This window comes from Urocampus carinirostris, chromosome 20 (assembly GCF_059441175.1).
Source record: "Urocampus carinirostris isolate Australia breed hairy pipefish chromosome 20, RoL_Ucar_1.0, whole genome shotgun sequence".
NCBI classification, from domain to species: Eukaryota; Metazoa; Chordata; class Actinopteri; order Syngnathiformes; family Syngnathidae; genus Urocampus; species Urocampus carinirostris.
In genome coordinates this window covers 12208901-12216231 of record NC_142368.1, presented here as the reverse complement: position 1 = coordinate 12216231, position 7331 = coordinate 12208901, and the positions used below count along the sequence as shown (strand labels likewise).

Here is a 7331-nt window from a genome sequence, read left to right as displayed (position 1 = left end):
GTGGTGGGGGGGAGGAAGCATTATATTGTAGATTGTGGCTATCATGGTTAGTTGTCTGATTAGAATACTCAGAAAAGAAGGAAAAAGGGAGACAAGATTCAGTCATTTGGAGCAGTTGATTCAATCATTGCAACTCTGAAGGCAAATGTCTTGACATCATTTATCATTTTGACGGATAATCAAAGGATGGTGTACTAATAGTCTGTACTAGTCATTGCTCTGTGCAGTCTTTTGAGACTTCTTGTGATTAAGGGCGTCACAAATACACTTGACTTGACCTAAAACATTCCTTTATTATATTTCTTTCATTTTCGTGCCCTCAAGAATCCAGCGGGCGAGTAGAGGAAAAGGGGCAAGTGGCGATGTCGAAAGTTGCAAAGTTCTCTAGACTCGTCAGAGTTTGTCAGCACTGGAACTGAGTCACGTTTAAGTTGGTAAAGTGACCCAAAAATGACCTTAACTAAACGCTGACTCCGCTAAGACATTACGGCTGGTGACGTCAGACTGTTGTCTACTATGAAACGGGGAAAAATGTAAGCTGAATGAAAGTTGTATTAAACCTAAAATAATATGTAGATATTTTTTTACATTGTATTGTGTACCTGGAGAAGGATGTGCCAAGACACACCAAAGGAAATGGTGCCCCTACGACCCTAATGGTTAAGGGAAACCATAAACAATAATTAATTTCATCCATAGGACACCATTCCTACCATGGGGGTGGGAACATCATGCTCATGGACTGTGTTTCTGCAAAGGGTCTAGGATGACTTTTCTGTGTGAAAAAAAGGAAAGAGCCAATGTATCATTAGACTTCAAGTAAAAACCCACTATCAGGAATTGACTATACAAATTTGCTCGGTTTTTCAGAAATATACAAAGGATTGGCTCTGCAAGAATCATTCCAGGGTCATTTAGTGGCCTAGTCTGTCTCCAGACTCAACCCCCCCACAAAATCTCTAGAGGGAGTTAAAATTTGTGTCACGTAAAAATAGCATCTAAACATAATTACTCTAGAGGGGATCTGTATAGAGGAATGGGCCAAAATACCAGCAACAGTGTGTGAAAAGCTTGGAAATCTTACAGAAAATGTCTCTGTAGATGTAAAATGACTACTTTTCTCGTTCTGTCTGTCGCTGTAGGAAGGCAATAACAGACTTCTTTTATATATTTGAAGTTGCAAAAGTTGACTAACTAAATACTCAGTGACCTGCAACCGGATGTCTTCTGACATGAAATTGAAACACTTTACTTTGGCAGCCGGCGTCACTGCGCATGTCAATAAACAAGTCATCTTTATCTTTATGATCCATAAAAGTGCCTCATAGTCATTTGTCACTTTAGCAGTCGGTTGAGTTTTACAACAATCCTTGAGGGCCTTGATCCTCCGTCTCGACACCTTGCGGACAAAAAGAACGTCTTTGAAAGTGCGGTTCAAAAGTCAATTTTAAAGTAAATAAAGGGAAATGTAAACAGAGGAATTATATGACAGAAGTTAATGCATGCAGAGGTCAAGTTTTCAATTTCTCTTTTGGACTCGTTTCCCCGTCCTTCGATCGAGCGTCCCAGGTCAAAACTGCAGCGTATTTAGGAGAAAGCGAAACTCCGGACGAGCTGCCGAGACTTGTCGAGTCGGGAGGCATGCGGGAGCCCTACCGCTACCTCCTCCTCCCTTTCCCTGAGGAACACCACATTCCTCGCAGCTTCTCCTTCCACTTCGGCAAACTCATAAATCACCAGCTCCACCATTAATTCCCAGGCATCCTAAGCCGATCCAAAAGTGGCAGCTCGAGCACAGTTAGTGACGCTCAGGGGGGTACGCCGGGAGGCTATGCTGGAAACTGACCCCCATGAGAAACTACTCTTGGTCTCTAAAACCAGAACAAAAACCTTTAGACCCGGAATGGAATTTAGCAATTAATGATGTTTTGAGTGGTGGGTGCACTGGGAAGCTGTCACTCATGAGAAAACATCTCAGCTCCCTGCGAGTTTGTGGGATCGAACGCAGCAGCCCTCGGAATAGCTCGGCAGATAGTTCTCACACTTGCTGCCAAAAGATGAATAAATGAATGAATGAAAACTTTATTCGAGCATTAAAATAAAAACAAAACAAAAACAATAACTCAACAACAAAATAATATTTCATAATATGTTCGAAAAGGGGTAGTCTGAAGCAAATGCTTATATTCCCTAACCCCTTAATCTTACCTATTAAATACACCAATTATATAACAACAATTGTAATGTTAATAATAACAGTTATGATATAACAATAACAACAAAGTTAACCATAGTTGTAGACGCACTATTCCCAATCTCTGGTATCACTCACACCCGATTTTCTTCATCACTGTATTTCCCCCAGGAATGTTTTTTTGTATTTAAATTTGAACAAGTGAATAATTGGACATTGTTTGATCTCATCTTGCAAATTGTTCCAAAGTTTGACTCCACACACAGACACACACATACTTTTCCTGGTGGTTCTCACCTTTGGGATTATAAATTTACTACAGTTATAATTTCCCTCTTCCCGAATGAATAATTGATGGATGTTTTCTGGCACACTATGTTTTTGTTGACCTTAAATAGCGGTTGTGAAGAGGAAAAAAAATACTAAATCATCCATTTTTAATAATTTGGACTGCAGGAATAAAATATTAGTATGATCTTGATATCCTACCCTGTGTATGGTTCTAATTGCACGTTTTTGGCGGATAAAAAAGGGCTGGAGTGAACTTTTGTAATGATTGCCCCAGACTTCTGCACAATATGTTAAGTATGGCAGAACTAGAGAACAATATAATAAATACAATGCATTATAGTTTAATAGGAATTTGGCTTTATTAATTATTGAAATGCTTTTAGATACTTTAGTTTGTATGTGTCTGATGTGTGTTTTCATTGGTTGTCTGCGGCTTTCTGTCCATAAGCATTTCTACATGTCCGTCCAAGGCATGACCAGGCTGACGTCTGGGCCGTTCCACCGTCGGCCAGGCTCTCGATGACTCACCTCCTGGAGCGATAAGGAGGAGCCACGACTGGAGTGTGGAAACCAGTTACGCCACCCTCCTGCTGTGAATCACTCCCAGAGTTGGAACTTGCTGCTGTCAACACAAGCAGGAGATATAAACCTCGGCCAAAAAAGGACCCTACCGCACGGGCACCAGGAACCCCGCTGGTGGAGGACCAACTTTGAAGTTTGGCGCGAATACCACCTGAGGAACCAGTCGGACAAGATTCTCCAATTTGACACGAAGCATTTGTTTTTTTCCTTGATGCCCGAGCGTGTTGGCTACACGGGCTTGATCTTCAGGAACGCTGCAATAAATCCAATAAGAACAAGCAACATTTTCTTGGACACAACCTTTTCCAGCTCATTTTTCAGGTAGGTTCAATTTCTGAACTGTATATTCCATCCTACACCCTGCATTTTGTTAATTCCTTTATCAACCTTGCAATAACTCTATCTAAAGTATTCATTTAAAAATGAAACCAGCACAGTATTTAAAAAACCCTGCAGAGATACCAAGGCTATCATGGAATGAACGCATTCAGGTTCATTCTGTAGTATACAAGTGCTTAGACGGAGCTATTTCTGGGACTAGCTGATTAGATGACCTGAGGCACCAGTTTGGGGCACAGGGATTGAGTACTACATAGAGGTTGAGCTGGGAAAGACATTATTTATATACTAAAATGCACAAGCAGCCTTTGGTAGAAGGCTAAAATCCTGGTGTACATACTCTAGTTATCGGGCGAGCTGCTTTGATTTGCTATGAATTTGGTTCTGACCACTCCCAGAGTGGTGTACTTATAGTATACTCCAGATTAAGATAGTACAACAGGGTCTTTTTTCATCTTATTATTGTAATCTGTAAAAATGTTTATCTTCAAATCACATACAGAAAATTAGAAGGGTAGATTGGCTAATTGTATCTACTTGTCAGGACCAGGACGGAGACAGGACCTACTTGCTTTGCGTTTCTCACAAGTTTTATTGGAAGAAAGAGAACGGGTAGTGTCCACGGTCGGGTGATTGCTGGACGCAGGAAGCAGGTTGCTCTGAACGCGGAAGTGGATATTCTGTGGCGAGCGATGGCGGGAACGTAAAAACGGGTCAGTCGCCGGGACAGGAGAGCAAAAACGTGGTCGGGGTCGGAAGAGAGTCGTAAGCCAGGAAAGGAGAGTAGACGTGGTCAGGGCCAAAAACAGGTCAAAGCCAGGGAACAGACGGGAGCAAAAACAGATGGGAGTCAGGGTCAAAAAGAGGCTTGCCTAGCCTTAACTGAGGCTCGCAGACGGACTGACCAAAGGTGACAGACAGGAGTGGGTTTAAATAGGGACAGGGGGCCAATCAGAACCCGCGGCGGTTGGCCCAAATGAGCGGGCACAGGTGATTCCAATCGGTAATCATGACACTATAGATTGATTGTTAAAATGTGTTCCTGTTTAGTTTTTGAACCAGACACTGAATCGGCTTCTCCACTCTCAAAATGCTTGTATAAAAATAACCTAATCAAGTATTTTGTTTGTTTGTTTGTTTGTACATGATTCAATTGTTTGTTTGTTTGTACATGATTCAAATTGAATCTTTTCTTACGGCGCCGTCACGAATGGCAGCCACTCCAGCAGCTCCCGTGTTATTTTCGATTGTTCTCGATTGTTCTCAGCTCAGGGATGCTGCTGGAAATGTGAATTTCCCTTCGGGGATGAACAAAGTATCTATCTATCTATCTATCTATCTATCTATCTATCTAAAGAATGAAGAGTTGCATGACTGGGATGACTGGTTTTGTACTAAACCACCACTCTTTCACCACTCTTGAAGGATTTTTTCAAGGTTGTTCAAAACAAAGACATTTTGTGAGGTTATTTCAAACACAAGTCTTATTTCTGTGGAAACGACTTCGTTTTGGGGGTTGTTTTAGATAAATAACATGACATAGGTCTTTTAAACAGTTTTTTTTGCAGAATGATCCAGTTTTAGGGGTTGTTGAATCGAGATGGCCCTTTTTTTTTTACTTTTGTTGAAATGTTGAGGTTTTTTTTTGCCTTTTCTCTACTTAAAAGGTCATTGTTTATTATTTGCAACCATGTTTTTTTGAATAACAAGCAAGAAACATGAGCCAAATAAACGTGCATTTATAGGTTGAGAAATTTGTTTTTATTTTGCTCTTTTGGTGCCAACTGCCGCGGTTATGATTGGCTCCCGATCAGTATTTGAAACCAGTCCTGTCTGTCCCCTTTTGTCAGTCCGTCTGCAAATCTCAGTGTATACTAGGCAAGCCTTTTTCGACCCTGACTCCCACCTGTCCCGTTTTTGCTCCAGTCTGTCTCCGGCTACGACCCGTTTTGATTCTGACCACGTCTGCTCTCCTGTCCCGACTTATGACCCGTTTTTGATCCTGACCATTTCTGCTCTCCCGTCCCGACTTACGACCCGTTTAGGACCCCAACCACGTTTTTGCTCTTCTGTCCCGGCTATCGACCTGTTTTTCCGTCATTGACACTGCCATCGCTCGCTACAGAAGATCCACTTCTGGGTTTGGATCACAATCGTGGGCGCAGCCCTTCCTCTTTCCTTTAATAAAACTTGTGAGAAACGTAATGCAATTGGGTCCTGTTTCCGTTCTGGTCCTGACAATTTTATATAACATGAGGCTCACCGAGAGGGAGCTTACATCATTGTCCGCCATCTTGCTGCTAAGGGTATCCCCCAAAAACAAAAACATTGTGAAAGGCTTGGATGAAGATAATAATAGACACAGTGCAGTCTGGTCACTTGGAGTCCCTGTAGTTTGTTTTCCTCCTCGTACTTTGTAGCACTTATTTTCGGTTGCAACGCACAATACGACGACATCTAGTAGTTAGATATTACACAGTGTCCCTTTAAATTAACCAATTTCTGAAGATTATTTTTTTCCAACTAAACACCACTACGTTTTTTTAAAGGGACTTTTTTACCACTAGATGTCCCTGTATTGTGTAGTGCAACCAAAAACAAGGGCTACAAAGTACAAGGAAGATTACAAACTACGGTGACTCTAAGTGACCAAACCACACCATTTTTTACTCCTTTTTTCCCAGCCTTTCACAAGGTTTTCAGAGGGTACGCTTGGCAGGAAGATGGTGGCAAGTGGCTCCCTCTAGGTGAGGCTCATGGTATGTAAAATAAATAAAACATTTTCGAACCACAAGTATTCTAAAACTACACATTTATAGTATATGATAATATAATACTAAGGTTATGATGTGGACATGGAAAACTCGTCAGGACTTTAGGACATGTATTTCTCAAAATAGAGACTCTAATGTACTTGACCTTTTGCCACTTCTCTTTCGACTTTGGTTGGAGCCTGTTTTGTGCTTTTCTCCGAAGGGAGTAGTACCCACCGCGTAGGAGATCTTTATTTTCTTGGCAATTTCATTTCTTGGAACAAGAATAGTCAAATTTCACACGAAAGTCCTTTTTTCTGGCTATTCTGGGAGTCTAATCATACCCACAAATAGGATGCTCCAGGTATTTGATGAGCTCAAAGGAAGGTCAGTTTTACAGCTTCTCTAACCTGCCAAACAGTTTCAAGGTTTTTTTTTTAATTCCACTGCTTAGCTTCTAACGCAATTAACGAACACAATGTGCTGTTTTAACACTAGGGTGCTGGTTGTGGAAATGGTTTTCCAGGAAGTTATGTAGATATTGCATTAAAAGCATACACTTGCAGCTAACATAGTCATTTATGACGTTAAAATGTTTGGGGTGTATCCAATGTTCCCTCTAAGCTGCGTGTGTGCGCAATTGCGCGCTACTCAGAGCTTTTCCGCGCACAATAAAATCTAGCCGGCTCATAAAAATCAGGGCTCCAAATTGCGGATTAAGAAGCGAATTAAGTCAAAGTTACAGTCCATGAAGGTAAAAATACAAGGGTTCCCCTGACGCTGTGTTCTAAATGCGGTATTTTGAAGTCAAGGTCGAAGTAGAACGAAGTTGCGTCAAGTCAGTAGAGTTTTTCGAGAACCGGCTTCTTCGGCTCGGCTCACTAAAAGGAACCGGCTCTTTCAGGTCCCTAACGGCTCTTCAGGTTGTTTTTGCTTCTTTCATCCCTATATGACCAAATATTATGTAAAATTATCCACAAAATGACTTAAAGGAAGGGGGAATAGAACAAAAAAGAAAAAAAATACCAAAATGAAAAAGTAGTGAAAAGCTGAGAAAAAAAGAAACAAAAGAGAAAAAAAGAAGGAAAAATTCAGAAAAAAGAAAAGAAACAACGGAAAAAAAGTAAATAGAGAACAAAAAGAAAAAAGTAACAGCTAGGAAAAAATAAACA

At 41.0% G+C, this 7331-nt stretch overlaps 1 protein-coding gene and 1 long non-coding RNA gene across 3 annotated transcripts in view; one reads left to right on the top strand and one right to left on the bottom strand.

Annotated features, from left to right (window-relative positions):
- LOC148346259 (12-(S)-hydroxy-5,8,10,14-eicosatetraenoic acid receptor-like) overlaps positions 1–7331 on the top strand; it is a 41729-nt gene that overhangs the window by 28084 nt on the left and 6314 nt on the right. The window contains exons 5-6 of one of the 2 annotated variants that reach the window (XM_088324454.1): positions 2956–3388; positions 6091–6153. The gene's annotated coding sequence lies outside the window, so the exon portion shown is untranslated. The remainder of the gene's footprint in view (positions 1–2955; positions 3389–6090; positions 6154–7331) is intronic. The other variant, XM_088324453.1, reaches the window with a different exon arrangement.
- On the bottom strand, positions 2066–3897 carry LOC148346260 (uncharacterized). The gene is made up of 2 exons (XR_015848209.1): positions 3219–3897; positions 2066–3104 (listed from the first exon to the last, which is right to left on the bottom strand). It is a non-coding gene; the product is annotated as an uncharacterized LOC148346260 (long non-coding RNA).